We start from the raw sequence: 18,630 nt of genomic DNA, 5'->3' as shown, positions 1-18,630 counted from the left end.
ATGGAAAACAATAAAACTCCAGGTTATTTTCTCAGAACAGATACTTATGAGTTCACTATTTAAATTATTTATAGGAATCATCTGACCCTATGTGATTACTAAAGAGACTATCATGTGGGCCTTGTAACCTTATACCAAAAAATGATGTAGACTGTGAGATAGCTTAAGTACTTAAGTAGAATCTTCTGATGACACTGAATCATGTAGAGCAGCACCATTCAGGAGATGTTCTTCAGTGATGAAAATGTGGCTAGTGTAATGGCAGACATAACATTTTAGTTCAATTTATTTTCAACTAACATAAATTTAAGTAGTCACACATGGAAGTTGACTACTAAAGTGGACATTCACAGATTTGGAGTGAAATAATCTAAAATTTTAAAGTTCTAATATCTAATAATACAATAAACCTTACATACTTTACTTTTTTTCTTATATTTTGTGCAAACATTCTCATTTCAGCCATTAGTCTACAGAAAAAAATATATATATACAAGATGATGATGTATATGTATATATGAATATCTTGTATATATGCGTATATACATATATATACAAGATGATGAGGCTCATATTTACCTCAAAGAGAGAAATCCATCTAACCAGGGACCTGAAACTACAGTGAAATTTTGAGGAACAAGTAAAGGAATTTGTTTAAGATGCCAGTTTTCATTAAGAAAGAAATAAAGGATTATTGAATATTTTATAAATACATTATGTGATGATTTATGCTACTCTGAACCATTAACAATCGAGAAAACAAACAAACAATTGAAACAAAATATTGACCAATTTCAAAGAAAAGCCAGGGAGAAAAATTTCTTATCTGCCCAAGGTTTTTACCTATTCATCAGAGCCTATACAAATGCTAATGACCTTATAATAAAAATAGCTACATCAAATGATTAAGAATTTATAATATATTTTATTTTTTTAAGTAACATCTACACCCACTGAAGGGCTTGAAATCACTACCCTGAGATCAATAGTCACATGCTCTACCAAATGTGTCAGACAGGTGTCTCTATAATATGAAAAACAAAACAAAACAAAACTTACTCTTGATATAGCTGGTTTCTCTTATAAGAGCATTATGGTAAGACTTTAAAATTTGTTTCTGTTGAAGAGAAAAAGAATAAGCTTGTAGTATGATAAAAATGATAAACAGGACACTGTTTTGCATTCTGGAGAATTTCTTGATTATTAAAATAAATAAATAAATAAACAAATACTAAATAAATAAATAAATAAATAAATAAAACTTCCAGTACTCTCTGATGTGTTTTAGCCACTGTAAATACAGTAAAATATTGTGAATTTAACTGGTGTCACTTTCCCTTTAAGAAACAAAAACTGTATTATGTAAACCCCAACCAGAAATAGTTCAAGTCAACAGCATGTCACTTTGTTTTCATAATAATAGAATAAGCAAGTAGCAAACACTTGCTTTATAAAGTTGTCTATAAAATAAATAAATGAAACAAAAGAAAATTTAACAAAGGAAAGACATTTTAATCACATTCAACACAAGAAGACATTTTAAAATTTAAAACAGAGAAATTATTCTAAATTTCCTATTGCAGATGGGAAAGATAAAATCATGAACTGGCCAAAACATTTTATGAAAAGAGCCAGTGTATTAATGTAAGCTGTGTTTACAAGATGTCAAGTCATATTGCTAAAGTTATGTATTGTTAAACAATATATGTGAGAATATTTTCTGATTTTTCCCCCCAAAATTGGCCATTTCATGTATTTAAATATAATACATGCTTAGGAAGTGGATATATACTGAAAGAACTTTGAGGAGCATAACAGAAAATGACTAGATTTCCTTGAAATGAATATTAGTTGAGATCTGGATATTAAAGATACTGCCAGTGATAAGATTCATAACACAAAAAATAGGAGAATTATAGAAAAGATTTAAGTTGCTTTGGAGAAAGCTTAAATCACCCTGAACAAATTGACATTGGAAATCTGGACTTAAAAATACTTCTAGTGGAATTTAGAAGGAAATGGGGAGTGTACCATTGGAATCTGTCTTCAGATGAATTATTGATATATAGTCCAGAATGTGTTTTTGTCAGTTACACAGAAGGCAGAACTCAGACATAGTCAACTCGAATATTTAAGGACCTTTTCAAGCAAAGTTTCTAAGTTACAGTCAAGTTTACCCTTGCTGCTTATAGTACAATGTGAAATAAAAGAGATGAATCAAGGATTGCAATGCTAAAAAACAACCACAAAACAGACCCTACTAAAGGAAATTGTCAGTTTATGCACACAGTAAAATATGCCAATATTCAGAAATATCCACTGTAAGGATGATATTGGGAAATAGCTGAGTGAATGGTTGTACTAGCTTTTGTTAAAACCTTCTCAAAATCAAAAGGTCAGGCTATTCACACAGGAGTGAGGATATTTCTTATGGAGCTTCTCAATCAAGATCCTTCCTCTTGGAAGTTTAAGAACTTGTATCTCAGCAGTCTCAACAGAAGCCAAAAATAGATGAGATCTTGGCTCTGGATTGTCCTGCATTTTGAGATTTTGGTGTGATTTTTAGTCCTGAAATCACAGTTTTCTTTTAGGTCAAAGCGATCCTTGACTTTTAGTATGCCAACTTATTCTTACTGTAAGGTAACAACTTGTAAGCTCTTTACATATTGTAGCTCAAACTCAAAGCCTGTAAGTTTTATTATACAATTGAAATAAAGTAGTAAGGCACTGCTGAAAGATTCAGGAATTTAAAAAATGCAATACAATGGATTGTTCAGAGACCACACATATATATACATAAATTCTAAGAGAATGTTGACAGTGCACCGAGAAGAAACAATAAACTTTTCAATAAATGATGATAGATTACACATACACACAGAGTCATACCCTAATATAAAATAAAATAAAAATAAATCTCCATATATATCCAAATTCTAGTATATTAAAAACTAAGTAACATTGAAAATTTTACGTTTCATCATAAACAAGACAGAAGTTCACTATGTCTATTTTTTGACATGTATTGTAATTATTAACCAATGTAGTCCAACTAGACATGCAAATAATACAAATTGGAAATATATTAGGAAATATATTTTTATTTGCTTTGGTATGAGTATACACTTAGTATATCCAAAAGATTCAATCAAAACACAATATCAAAAGTGATATCAAAAAATAGTCATTCCTTTTGTAAAATATTTTTAGTCATGTCCAATGAAACAAATTTTGTCAATCATATTTGAGGTTTGTTTGACACATTAGGATTGGTAGAATTTGCAGAAATTTCACAATATATAGTTTTTTCTATACCATCTACAATATTCCTGCAACTCAGAATAATACAGTCAAAAATGATAACAATTTTACTAGTTTATAGTTCATGGATTTTCTTGCTACACACAAAATGGTAATTTACTGAAGAAACTATCAGTAGGCATTTCAATCACAAAATGCAAAGGTAAATGAACAAGAATTAATAAAATCATTGACTCCTCTATGTGTTTACCTGAAAAGTCTCCACACCTTGAAATGTGTTATAGAAACAATTTCTTTTGAATAGTTTTCCTAAGAGCCCCTGTCAGATGACTATTCCTTAGGCTATAGATGAAAGGATTTAACAAGGGAGTAATCACAGTGTACATGACAGCTGCTGCTTGGTCTTTTTCAGCTATATGGGAGTTGGAGGGACATAAATAAACGCCAATTATTGTGCCAAAAAACAAGAGGACCACGCAGATATGAGAAGAGCATGTGGAGAATGCTTTAAATTTCCCTATGGTTGATGGCATTCTGACTATAGAATAACCAATGAGTATGTAAGAAACTAAAATACAGATAAAGCTTACCACCACCACCAGTCCCCCCTCAATAAAAATAAATAACTCATTGCTATGGGTATCTGAACAGGACAATTTTAGCAGTGGTCCAATATCACAGAAGAACTGAGGAATTTTGTTATCCTTACAGAAGGATAATTGAACCAATAAGATGGTGTGTATCTGTGCACTCAAGATTGCAAAGATCCAGGAGGTGGCCACCAGACGAGCACAGAATTTGGGAGTCATAATGGATAAGTAGGACAAAGGAAGGCAGATGGCCACAAAACGGTCATAAGACATAATAGGGAGAAGTAATGTTTCCATCCCTGAAAAACAGATAAATAGGTACATTTGCATCATGCAGTTATTAAATGAGATAGTAGAATTTCCTGTCTGGATGTCTACAAGCATTTTGGGAACAGTAGTGGAAGACAAACAAAGGTCAATCAAGGATAAATTGCTAAGGAAATAATACATAGGGGAGTGAAAGCAAACATTTGATATACTTGTTAGGATTATGAGAAGGTTTCCAACCATGGTGGTCAGGTAAATGTAGAGAAGCAGGAAAAACAGGAGTGGCTGTTTGGCTGGATCATCAGAAAACCCCATGAGGATGAACTCAAAAAAGGTGCTTTGGTTTAGCATCTTCATAAATTCTATCATCTGTATGTAACTCTTGTGATAAATATAGTAGTATGAAGTTCATCAAACAGAATTAATCAGGTCATCAACCCATGGGAGGTGTTCACTCTGAAAATATCATAAGAAAGTTTTATTTGAGGGTATGGTGTGGTCATGGTTTCTCATCATCAAGTTGGTGCAAAATTAATTTTATTTTCTATTAACATTTTATCACATTCAAACTGAGCTCTTAAATACATTATCTAATTTATTTTAATTTATGTCACTTGGAAATATTACCCAATTGTACTGAAGAAGAAATGGAGACATAGAGTTTAAGACTTGTTCATGATCATAAAGATATAAATAAGTGGAAATGATATTTCAACACAGTTTTCCTGACTAAATGTTCTTTTTCAATTCACAAGGGGCTTAAATTTCACCATGAAAATGTGAAACATAAAAGTATTTAAACCTGGTTGCTTTTGTACTTATATCAAAAGTAAGAGTTATGATCTCTATTCAATTTTCTTTTTACTTTACTATCTCCAGAAGACTCATTCTAGATTATTTTTTACATCTGGTCTCAGAGTCTATTGTCTTTATCATAACAATTAAACCATAACAATGTAGTCACCCCTTAATGTATGTTTCTCTCATTAACCTGCAAGACACTGGATAATAAAGTCTGTCATGTCTACTTTTGTGTGTCAATGTTTTAAAAGACATTGGCTTATGATAGAACTAAATAACATAGACTTAATGCAATAATTAGATGAATAATTCTTAAAACAGAATAATTTGTGAAACTATAGCTATATTTTCCATTTTCAGAAAAGAATTAGTAAGTAATTCATAAAAAATACATTGGAGTAATACACAAACTTTGGTTCTCTCCATTTCTGGGAGTAAATCCATACCAGAGAATTATTAATTAGCAAATAAATGACTTAAATATATCAATAAAAATTACATAATTCCATGTGAAAAAACATGGAGAGAAAAGACTTCAAAGATTATTAACCCTGTAGCTCTGAAATAAAAATCTCTTATTGATAGTTTTCTGATTCACAGAATATCAAATAAAACAGCTACTTTAATTATCGCAATAATTATGCAGAGTGAGTATAAAGATCAGACATCTTGCCATTTGTGTTATTTAGGTCACCTGTGCCTACCTTGTTGAAGGTTTCGACTACTTCTTACAGTTGAATGAGAGGTTTATTTTTTGAGTCAACTTAATGCTCTTGGAGTGGATAGAAGTTTAGTTTGCAATTTGTAATATATCAGTTCCAAGAAGCATTAAAGTGTGTGGATTTTTGAGATATAATTTTGTCAAGAGACCTCTTACAAAAAACAAATGTAACCAGAACATCAGTTTTTTCTCACATCATCCTGGGTGTGTAAATTTATATATTTTTGAAATATATCAGGGGTATTTGGAGGCCTTAGAGCTAACATGTCTTTGGAAACTACAATAATTTGTCTTATATTTATTGATACAAAGGGATTTTCCAAACATAGACAATTGTATGGTTCTGTTGAAACACAAGTAACCTCTAAACGAAGAAAAACAAAGTACTGATTATTGAATCAATCATAAAAGAAGATAGAGTAAACTCCCATATTAAAGGTTAAAGAACTCAAACGTAGAAACTTCAAAGGATATTATGTAAAATCAGTACCTAAGGAGTCCATGAAAATAACTATAATTCCTGAATATATTTATGGCTCAAATCAATTGTTTGTTTCAGTTATCAGGTCTTGGGTGGAGAAGCTCTTGCTCAAATATCATGATCAATCCCTGGAATAGACAAAATATGTAATATTTATTACAGAGGATCATGTGTATAATATGCATATTTAGCAAATACATACTAGAACAAAATATTGTACGTGTTGCCTGCATAGTTGTGTTTCATGAAATAAAAATATTTTTCGAAATGTTGAATTTACCATATAAATTAAGTTGATATTGTTTACATGTTTTGTAGTCTTATTAGCATAAAATCAATGAGTAGTTTATCTCATATTACAAAAAAAAAGAAATTCAGAAATGTGTAAGTCATATACATTTAAATATTTTTACAATAGCTTTGTCTACACTTATAGAAGCAGACTGTTAGAAAAGCTTTTATTTCAACATTCTTTAAAAATGAAAACTGCCACCCATAACTATAGTTTTCAGATACTAAATAGTATCAATACCTCTAAGCCTTGTTAGAATTTGTGTAGACATCTGTGTACAAACATCTGGAATAAAAAAAAAAACCCACAAAATATCTAAAGTCAAGTTCTACAGTGGCAGGAGAATACTCATTCTATAAATTCTAAAGTTCCCCACATAGAGATTATATGCATCATATGCAGTCAGTGACATTTGTAAAAAGCTGAAATAACTCACCTAAATTAATGTGATATTTTTGGATGCTTTTCATTGCTTTCATTTCTGATTCATTTCATCAACAAATGGGTTGAATAGATCCACCAGTTTACTCTTCTGTGGCACTGATAAAGCTTGCCCATGATGAATTGATAGTGAACATAATAATGTAACTGAAGAATGTGGGACTAAATGAGGTAAGTAAGGAAGCACATAGAACATTTACATGTTCTTAGGGAGCTTCCAGGACAGTCTGTTCAATTCCCCATGAGAAAGGGATACCAAGCAGATATTTAATCTCGGTTGTGTGCCCCAGAGACATTTTCTCTAGAGGACAATGAAGATTTATAATTTTATCCCTTCCTTTTGTTATATTCACAGTAATTCAACTATAGAGGTTTTCACCATAGAGATTGGGAAATTGTTAAATTTCCCAAGAGTTTCAATTAAAATATTCTCTAATGCATAATATCAGATATAAAATGATAGTAATATCACCTGATGGTCAGAACTCTACTAGATATAATTTGTCCCCTTATGAGTAAATAAATGCCCTCTAACCAAATTGAGTTCTGTTATTGTTTTTCCTCTTTTCTAGCATGCTCTAGTTTGACATGGCATATTTAATCTAAGAGTATTTATACCCTTTATGACATTTATTTCTTCCCTTATGAAGTTGTTTACATTTGGGCTAAAAAGCTCTGCAATAAAGACTACATATATTGTTTATACCAGAGCTTCCAAGACTTCATAGAAAAGTGGAAAATTATCCTCTATTAAAATGTGTGAAAATTTGGTAAATAAAATAATAAATATTGCATTGAAACTATGGAAATATAATGGAAAAAACTGTATTTTGTAATGGATGGTATTTAAAGCTTGGAATTACTTGGGCGCCACCCTTCCTTACTTATTACCTCATTTAAATGAAATTAGTGACTACTGGCATTATCAAGCAATCTATTTTCAAATATTTCTACTTTGTCATTATTTCCATGTTTTTCCTTTAAACATCCTTTTTAGTTAGTAACATTTAAAATTTATAAATTTATAATTGTTATAGTTTTGTGTTCTCCCATGGGCAACATTGAGGGTGATTTTCTCAATATTTTACATGTCACCATTTACAAATTATTGTTGAGGATAGATCTTAAACCAGATAGAATTGTAAAATAATTTAATGTTTACATATATGTATTTGGCAATTAACATATTTACTAGTATTGTGAAAGCTTTATCAAGCTATAATTAACATACAACATTGAGCAAGTTTAAGGTGTACAACATATTGACCTGATATATGTATATATTACAAAATGATTACCATAGTAAAGTTAGTTCTTATGTCCATCACATCATAAAATTACATTTGTTGTCTGTGTGGTAAGAACATTTTAGATTTACTCCCAGTAGCTTTCCAATATATAAGACTTTTGTTGACTATAGTCACTGTGCTATGTATTAGGTCCCCAGCACTTATTTATATTATAACTGGGAGTCTGTACCTTTTGACCAGCATCTCCCATTTACTCCAACCTCCCGGCTCTGGGCAACCAGCATTTTGCATTCTGTATCTATGAGCTCAGCATTTTATGATTCTACTTATAAGTGTTAAATCCACAATTCAACCAAGTAAATTTAAAATTTTATTTGGTTTTATTAAATGATACATGAATTGAGCAGCATCCCATCTAGCAAGTAGAGGGCAGCTCCAAATGTCTACCAAAAGGGAAAGACTAAAGGTTTGGCAAAAAAAAAGTCATAAACAGAAAAGAAAAAAGAAAAGATTATTAGGTAATCTTATCTTCATTTTGGAATAGTTTGTCTTAATAGGTGGATTATCTGATCTTCTTATGGGGGATAGAAAAGGTCTGTATGGGGGATAGAAAAGGTCAAGAGACCTCCTACAAAAAACAAATGTAACCAGAACATCAGTTTTTTTTTTTTCTCACATCATCCTGGGTATATAAATTTTTATATATATATATTTTTTGAAATATATCAGGGGTATTAGAAATTGTCATTATGTTCATTATGAGCCCCAGTTTGGAGACTTGGCTGAAGTAATACCATTTGGGACCTTGCGTGTGTGTATGAGTTCATTCAATATTTATCTTCCACATTTACCTTACTTATTACACTTAGAATAATACCCTCCAGGTTTATCCATGTTCTTGCAAATGGCAGGATTTCCTTCTTTTTAGGAATAACAATATATATCTATATGGATATATATAGATGTCTATGTATATCACATATCATAATGGGTCTTATGTTGTTTTTTATGTTTGTTTATGTTTTGTTTTGTTTTTGTTCAGGTATGTTTTGTTTGTGTTTTAGGTATCGTTTATGTTTTATTTTGACTATAGTGAATAACACTACAATGAACATGAACATGGAAATATATCTTCAAAATAGTGTTAGTAGTTATATACGCTTTTCTTTTCATAACCTTGCTATCTCTTGCTATCTCTTGTCTTAATTTAGAGATATTCCAATAATTGTGAGGTATTATAAATTGTTTTTATTTTATTTACATTTCGCTGATGATTAGTGATGTTGAGCATCTTTTTATTTGCCTGTTTGCCAGTGTATGCCTCTTTTTAAACAATGCCTAACTTCTCTGACCATTTTTTCAATCGGATTATTTGTCTTTTTTTTTTTCTTTTTTTTCTTTTTTTTTTTTTTTTTTTTTTTTTTTTTTTTTGCTATTAAGTTGCTTAAGAGTCCTATATATTATGGATATTAATCTCACAACAGATAGATGGAATGTACATATTTTCTCCCATTATGTATGGTGCATTTAAATTCTTGATGGTGATTGCTTCTTTTGCTGGGTAGATGCTTTTTAATTTGATAGAGTCCCACTTATTTAATTTTTTTGTAGCCTTTGCCTTATGCATCATAGCCAAAAAAATCATTGCTAAGACCAATGTCAAGGTGAATTTTTTCTAATTTTTTATTAGCTTTATGGCTTTCAGTCTTACGTCCATACTTTTCATACAATTTCTGTTGTTTTTAATGAATGGTGTAAGATAGGGGTAACATTATTTTTGCAGGTGAACACCCAACTTTCCCAACATCATTTGTTGGAGAAGATATCCGTTTTTCTATTGAATACCCTTGGACACTTTGCCAACTTCTATTTATTTATTTTTTTATGTGTATTTATCTATTTTGAGAGAGGAAGAGCATGGGAGGGGCAGAGAGAGACGGAGAGAGATTCCCAAGCAGTATCCACATTGTCAGCTCATAGCTCTGCGGGGCTCAAACTCACAAACCATCAGTTCATAACCTGAGTTGAAATCAAGAGTTAGATGCTTAGTCAACTGAGCTACCTATGTGATCCTCCTTTGTCAGATTTTAATTGAATGCATATGCATGGATTTATTTGTAGTTTCTTGATTGTAGGTTCTATTGCTTCATAGGTTTCTTTTTATGTTAATATCATATTGTTTTGATTGGTATAGCTTCATAATGCAATTTGAAATCAGGTTGTGTGATGCCTCCAGGTTTGTTCTTCTTTCTCATAATTGCTTTGCCTCTTTGGATCTTCTTGTGGTTCTATATGAATTTCAGATTTTTTTTTTCCATTTCCGTAAAAAATGCCATTGGAATTTTGATAAAGATTGCATGGAATCTATAGATGTTCTGGATAGTTTGGAAATTTAATGATGTTCATAATTTGCAATTAATTTTTCCAGTGAGCATGGAATATCTTTTCATTTCTGTCTTCTTCAATTACCTTAATTAATGTTTTATAATTTTAGTGTATAGATATCTGTTTTTGTTTATTTCTTAGTGTTTTATTGTGTCTGATGTTATTATGCATGGGATTGCTTTATTTTTATATATTTCATTGTTAGTACAGAAACATGACTAAATCTGTGTTTATTTTGTATCATGTTAATTTATTAAATTTCTTTATTTGTTCTAGTAGTTTTTCATGGAATTTGTAGTTTTTCTTCATATAAAATAATGTCATCCACAAACAGGGACAATTTTACAATTGGGATGCATTTTGTTTGTTTGTTTTGCTTGCCTAATTGCTTTGGCTAGAGTATTCAGCACTATGTTGAAAAGAAGTGGGGAGTGAAGTCACTATTTTGTTCCTGAAATTAGGGAAAATCTTTCATCCTTTTACCTTTGCATATGATGTCAGTTGTGGGCTTGTGACAATAGATTTTATTTTCTTGATTCATCTTGCTTCTATACCCAATTTGTTGAAGATTTGTATCATGAAAGATATCTTATATTGTCAAATGCTATTTCTACATGTACTGAGATGACATAATTTTTATCGTTAGTTTCTTATCATAGTATATCATGTTTATTAATTGGCATATGCTGAACCATCTTTGCATAACAGGAATAAATCCCATGTGGTCAAGCTATATATTTCTATAAATATGTTGTTGAATTGTGTTTGTTAATGTTTTGTTTAGACTATTTGTATCTACATTTATCTGGAATATTGACCTTAAATTTATTTTCTTTTAGAGTCCTTATCTAGTTTTGGTATCTTAAAAATGGCCTTGTTAAATGAATTTGGAAGTGTACCTTCCTCTTCAGTTTTTCAGAATAATTTGAGATTTTTGGCATTAACCTTTCAATGTTTGTTAGAATTCACCATTGAAACTATTTGGTCATGCCCTCCCCCCACCCCGGCCTTGGGAGGTTTTTGATTAATGATTTAGTATTCCTGTCGTTGCTTTGTTCAGATTTTCTATTTCTTCATGAGTCACAGATGATAAATCATGTTTCTAGGAATTTATACATTTCATCTAGATTATCCAGTCATTTGGTGTATAAATTATTTTGGTAGTCTACTATAATTCTTTTAATTTTAAATTATCATTTTTTATGTCTTCTCTATCATTTTTATTTTATTTATTTGTATTGTCTCCTTTTTTTCTTTCCTTCAGCTAAGTTTTTTCTGTTTTTATTTTTAAAAGGCAACTCTTTGTTTCATTGATACTTTTATTTTTTTTCTAGTACTTTATTTGTGATCTGTATAATATCTTTAAACGTTTATTTTTATAAATTTGGGCTTTGGTCTCTTTTAGTTATTTCTTTAAAGAGTAAACATAGTTGTTTATTTGAAATTTTTTACCTTAATTTAGGTGTTTCATAATAGACTTTTCTCTTAGCACTACTTTAGCAGAATTTCATACCTATTTATATATGGTGCTTTAATTGGTTGTTCAGTAGTAAGTTGTCTAGTTTATGAATTTTTTATGAAGTTTTCAGGCTTCCTCTTGTTATTTCTTTCTAGTTTACTATCATTGTGATTGAAAGAATATACTTTTTATTATTTTAATATTTTTAAATTTGCTAAGACTTGTTTTATGAGCTAATATGTTATCTATCCTAGAGGATGTACCATGTGACCTTCGGAAGAATGTATATTCTGATGCAGTTGAATAAAAAGTTATATACATGTATGTTATACTCGTTTGGTTTAAAATACAGTCCTAGTCCAATTTTTCCTTATTGACTTTTCTGTCTGTATGATTTATTCATTGTTGAATTGGGGTATTAAGTTTTCTATACTTATGGGTCTATTTTTCCATTTAGATCTGTTATTGTTGACTTAATATATGTAGATGCTCTGATGTTGGGTCTGTATATATTTACAATTATTATATTCTCTTGATTTATTGATCTCTTTGTCATTACATAATAACCTTACTTTTATTTTACTGAAGATTTTGACCGAACGTGTACTTTGTCTGATGCAACAATAGCTAGCCTTGCTGCCTTTTGTTTTCCATTCATATGGAACATTTCTTCCATCCTTTCACTATGAATCTACGTTTTCCTTAAAATTAATGTGCTCTGTGGACAGCATATAGCTGGGACCCTTTTTTTTTCTTCTCCCACTCCCCACCTTTTTTTAAGTTCATCCACTTTATGCCTTTTAATTGGATAATTTTTTCAATTTACTTTAAAAGGCATTACTGATAGAAAAAAACTTATTAATGCAATCTATTATGTTCTGGAAAATGATTTTAGTACCATGGTGGGGCAAGTTATTCTTTTCTAGCCCTTTTTTTTATACAACTAACTTGACATCCATTACCAAACAAATGCGCCTCTGCACTTTATACCAAGAGACCTGAGACATTTCTAATTTTCCTGTGCAGCCCCCCAAAAACAATATCTCAATTAGGGCTGCAGATACAAAGGAGGTGGGGAAGCTGCTTTAGTCCCTTCTACTATAATTACACAAGGAAAGAGTAGAATGGCATATTCAAAGTGTTGAAAAGCAAAAATTGGCAACCAACAATACCATGCCAAGAAAGATTATCCTTCAGATATGTAGGAAGAATAAAGTTTCTTAAGCAAACAAAATATAACAAAATTCACCACCACTAGATCTTCCTTTTAAGGTCTCAATGAACTAGAAAAAGAAGAAAAAAATAAGCTAAAAAAAAGCAAAAAAAGGGAAATAATAAAGATATGAGCAGAAATAAATAAGCTCAAAACAGTAATGAAAAATGATTAGTACAACTAAGAGTTCATCTTTCAAGAATGTAAACAAAATTAAGAAAGCTTTACATAGGCTAAGAAAAAAATTGTGAATCCTCAATAAATAAAATTATAACTGTAGAAAAAGACTTTACATCTAATATGACAGAAATTCATAAGATCATAAGAGATTACTATGAATAATTATATACCTACAATTTATACATACAACCTAGCAGGACAGAATCATGAAGAAACATAAAATCTAACCAGATCAATTAGTAGGAAAGAATTAAAAACAGTAAAGAAGAAACAAATACTCCCAACACAGAAAACAACCCAGATCAGAGGGCTTCACTGGCATATTCTACCAAACATTTACCAAAGAATTAATACCTATGCTGCTCAAATTCTTCCAAAAATTGAAGAGGTGGAAACACTTTCAAAGTCTTTTTACAAGGCCAGCATTACACTGATACTAATGATAGATAAGAACATTACAAAGTAGAAAACTATACACCAATATCACTGCACATATTAATGTAAACATTTTCAACAGAATATTTCCAAACTTAATTCAAGAAACAATTTAAAAGTGTTCACTTTAGCCATTTGGGATTTATCTCTGCGATGCAGTAATGGTTCAACATACTCAAATAAAATGCAACCTTTTACATCAATAAAATGAAAGATAAAAATCACTTGATCATCACAATAGATGCAGAAAAGCATTTGACACATACAATGTTCTTTCATGATAAAAAACCTTCTACAGACTGGGTATAGAACAAATATACCTTACCCTAATAAAGGTCATCTACATCCAACTGCAACAGGCTTTATACACAATGGTGAAAAAATTGAAAGTGTATCTTCTAAGATCAGAAACAAGACAATGATGCTCACTTTCACTACTCTTATTCTATATAATACTCCAAGTTTTAGCTAGAAAAATTAGACAACACAAAGAAATAAAAGGCAACTAATTCTGAAAAGTACAATTAAAATTGTCAGTAATTGTAGTTGATATCATTTTGTATATAGAAAATCTCAACAACTGAACAAAGATACTATTGGAACTAATGAACGATTTCAATAAAACTATAGAATATAAAATCAATATCAGAAATCAGTTTAATTTCTACACATTTATTTATGTATATATATATACATGCATATGTATATACATATGTATATGTGTGTGTATATATATATAGAATACAACATATAGGAATAAATTAAGGCAAGGAATTAAAGATATGTACAAGGAAAAATGCGTGCCTTTTTTGAAGAAAATCAAACAAGACACAAACAAATGAAAATACATCCAGTGTGCTATGATTGGAAGAATTCATAGTGTTAAAATGCCCATACTGCACAAAGTCATCTATAGATTCAATGCAATTCTTATCCAAATTCCAATGGCATTATTCACAGACATAGAAATAGCAAAAGACCTAAAATTTGTAAGAATTGCAAGAGCAAATAACCAAAGCAAACCTAAGAAAGAACAAAGCTAGAGATATTTCACTTCCTGGTTTCAAACTATATTACGAAGCTATAGTAATAAAATAGTATGTTATTGGCACAAAAAAATAAACACACAACAATGGAACCAAATGGACAGCACATAATTAAACACCCACATGTATGATCAACTAATATTTATTAAGGTAGTCACCAGTCACACCTGGTGAAAATATGGAAAATAAAAAGAGAGGGAAAGAATAGTTTATTTAACAAAAGTTTGGAAAACTGGATACATACATGCAGAATAATGATGTTAGACCCACCTCTCATGTCACTCACAAAAAGATAATTCAAAAAGATCAAAGACTTAAACACAAGATATGATACCATAAAACTAGAAGAAAACATTAAGATATGGCACCTCACCAATGGTCTTGGCAATGGTGTTTTGGAAGTGACACTGAAAGCAGGAAAAACAAAAGTAAAAATTAACAAATAGGAATCAAATATACTTAAAATCTTCACAGCAAATGAAACAGTCAAAGAAAAAAATGAAAAAGCAACCTACAAAATGAGAAAAGTTTTACTAACCCAATATTAAATAAGGGGTAAGTATCCAAAATATATAAACAACTCGTAAAATCAAATAAAGGAAATAATTTTCTTACAAAATGGTCAGAGGAACTGTGTAGACAGAGAGAGTGAGAGAGGGAGGAGAAAATCGGGGAACACACCTGGAGAACATTTCCTCAAAACATTGTTCTGGAAAAAGACAGGGGCTAAATTTTGAGAGTTCTTGCAATCAGTGAGGATTAAAATCTGGAGTCCTAATTGTCAGTGGCCTTGGCTGTGATAGATCCCAAAGGCACTGTCCTCCTCTTAGAGAGAAAGCAAGCAAACAACCCAGTGGCAGATGGTGTGGAAACAGCAATCTGAAGAATGCTTGGTGCACACAGGTAGAGATTATTTGCTCTTTTTGGAGCACAGTTCTTAGAGGCAGCATTCAGAGACACCTTCCCTGGAACAAAGGAGCTGGCTGGCACTATTTCCCTCCCATGCTCCTTAGCATAAAGACAGAGCTACTTGCAGAAAGCAGAGCAGCATCTATACTGGCTGCCTAACTAGTTTACACCAAGCTCCAGACCCCTTAATTCTGGTAGGATTGCCATTCTCAGTCAAGCTTGCATCAGTCCAGCACAGTGAGGCCATTCCCCACAAGATAAGCCTAAACTCCTACCCACACCACATCTACTGACCAGAGAGTTTTTCAGGGCCCCAGTTCCTCCTGGTAGGGATGATGACAAGTTTTATTTCACAAACAGACCAGAGCACACCAAGTAAAACTTGCCAAATTCAGGTCAGAGACCAAACACTGTCCATAGAAAGCAAGGAGAGCCTCTGCAGATAACTTGACTGAAGGATGGAGCAGCCAGAACAAAATATCAGAATACACACAGCACACACCAGAGACACTCCATGAAACCAAAGAGCATGGACATTACATGACCTCTTCTTCATAAAGCCATTACTTTCGGGAGCAGAAGACAAACTGGCATTTCTGACACACAGAAAATGGTACAGATAAACAAAATGCAAAGAAGGAGAAATTTATCTTAAATGAAAGAACAAGATAAGGTAACAGTCAGAGAGCTAGGCCAAACAGGTATAAATAACAATAGAAAGATAATAAGATAAATATTCTATTATGGATGATTTAAAGCATTGATCATAATGATACTCACTGGGCTTGAGCAAAGAATAGAAGACATCAGTGACACACCACAGAGTTAAAAGAGTTAAAAAAAATAAATCATTTGAAAATTCAATAAACAAATTGGAAAAAGGCTTCATGCAATGCATAGTGGGCTGGGGGGAGGAGAGGAATGAATTAGTGACCAAAAAAGACAAAGGAATGGAAAAAAACTGAAAAAAATAAATAAAACAATAATGCAACACAAGAATAGACTTAGGGCAAAAAGTGACTCTATTAAACATAATAACATTTAACTATAGGAGTCTAAGAAGAAGAAAAAGAGAGAGGAAAAGGGGCAGAAAATGTGGTTAAGGAAATAATAGGTGAAAACATCCACAATCTAGGGAAGGAAACACACATTCAGATGCAGAAGGCACAGAGAAATTCCATTAAAAAAAAGGTAAGCCAACACTAAGATATATTGTTATAAAATTTGGAAAATGTGACAAATAAAAATCTTAATATAGTAAGGTGGGACAGTTTGAGCAAGACCAAGACAGAACCAAAGCCAGGCACAGGCAGGGGATATGGTCCCACCAAGAACCGAAGAAGGCACTGAATGTATACTCAATGTCCGTCACCAGCAATAATCTAAGACAACACGACATGCTGGGCCTGGGTCAATGAGTCTCTGCAGCTGAATCTGACAAAGATCAAACAGTTGCACTCAGTAACTGCTTATCATCAGTTTATGGGCATGCTGTTCCTTGGCTCCATTGCCTTGAAGAAAGTGAAATTCCACACTAAACTAGAACACGAATACATCCAGAACTTCAAAATACTACAAGCAGGTTTTAAGACAATTGGTATTGACAAAATAATTCCTGTGGACAAATTAGAAAAGGAAATTTTCAAGGCAATTTTGAATTTGTTCAGTGGTTCAAGAACTTTTTTGATGCAAACTATGATGAAAAAGACTATGACCCTATAGCTGCCAGACAAGATGAGAAAACTTTAGTGGTTCCCTCCCTTGTTGCTCCAGCTCTAAACAAACTGAAGAAACTTCTCAGCTCTAGGAGTGCAGCTCCACAGAGGCCCTCTGTGACCCACAGAACTACTGCAACCCCTAAGGTTGACCTGGGTTTGGTGCTAAAGAATCTGGTGTGGGCAACTGGGATGATGAAACAGCTAATTGATGCAGCAGGTCAACGTGTTGAAACTTAATGTTGAAGACTTGGAGAAAGAGATTTCTATTTTGGGAATCTAAGGAACATTGAATTGATTTGCCAAAATAACAAGGGGGAAAACAACCCTGTACTGCAGCGTACCATGGGCAATCTCTATGCCACAGACAAAACTTTTGTGATAGCTGATGAAGGGGGCCCACAGGAGGAAGAAGAAGAGTGTTAACAGTGTTAACAGTCTGGACCAGCAGAGCAATATCCAAATTCTTCACTCCAAATCATATGCTTAACTGTAAAATATTTCCTTTTATTATTCTTAGGGGACGCACTGATTTCTTTTCATGAGCAAAAAGTACCTCTTGTAAAGAACACTGCAGAAGTTTCACTCTTTTCCCAATGAGTTTGAGTTAGGGGCTTTCATTTTATAGCAAGGCAGTATTAACATCCAGCTGTTTCACCTAGGCTGCAGCTCACAGAGGCTGACCATGGGGCTCCCCATGTGGATGCTGGTAACACTGATTAAGGAAGACATTGTTTTCAAACTTTTTTTAATGTTCATTTATTTTTGAGAGAGAGAGAGAGAGAGCATGAGCAGGAGAGGTCAGAGAGAGAGGTAGACAGAGAATCAGAAGCAGGCTTCAGGCTCTGAGTTGTCTACACAGAGCCCACTGTGGACTCAAACCTGTGAACCGGGAGATAATGACCTGAGCTGAAGATGGATGCTCAAAGAACTGAGCCACCCACGTGCTCCAGGAGGTAGTGTTTTTATGTAATATGCTGAGGCAGATACCTCAGTAGAAAAAATGTAAAGACTGATTTGAATTTTAAGCTAATGTGAAATCTTGGCAGTGTACATTTTAATAAATAAATGCCTTAAGAATATTTAAAATATGCTTCCATATTTCAAAATATACAAAAAAAAAAAAAAACCTGACATGTTTTATGTGTCTGATGTTGTGTCTGGGAAGGAACGGCCAGATCTCT

At 32.1% G+C, this 18,630-nt stretch overlaps 1 pseudogene; it reads left to right on the top strand.

Annotated features, from left to right (window-relative positions):
- Window positions 1–4,359: 4,359 nt before the first annotated feature.
- LOC125935093 (microtubule-associated protein RP/EB family member 1-like) lies at window positions 4,360–17,872 on the top strand (annotated as a pseudogene).
- Window positions 17,873–18,630: the final 758 nt, after the last annotated feature.

This window comes from Panthera uncia, assembly GCF_023721935.1.
Source record: "Panthera uncia isolate 11264 chromosome A1 unlocalized genomic scaffold, Puncia_PCG_1.0 HiC_scaffold_17, whole genome shotgun sequence".
NCBI lineage: Eukaryota > Metazoa > Chordata > Mammalia > Carnivora > Felidae > Panthera > Panthera uncia.
The sequence above is the reverse complement of the archived record's forward strand: the minus strand, read 5'-3'. Positions and strand labels throughout refer to the sequence as shown.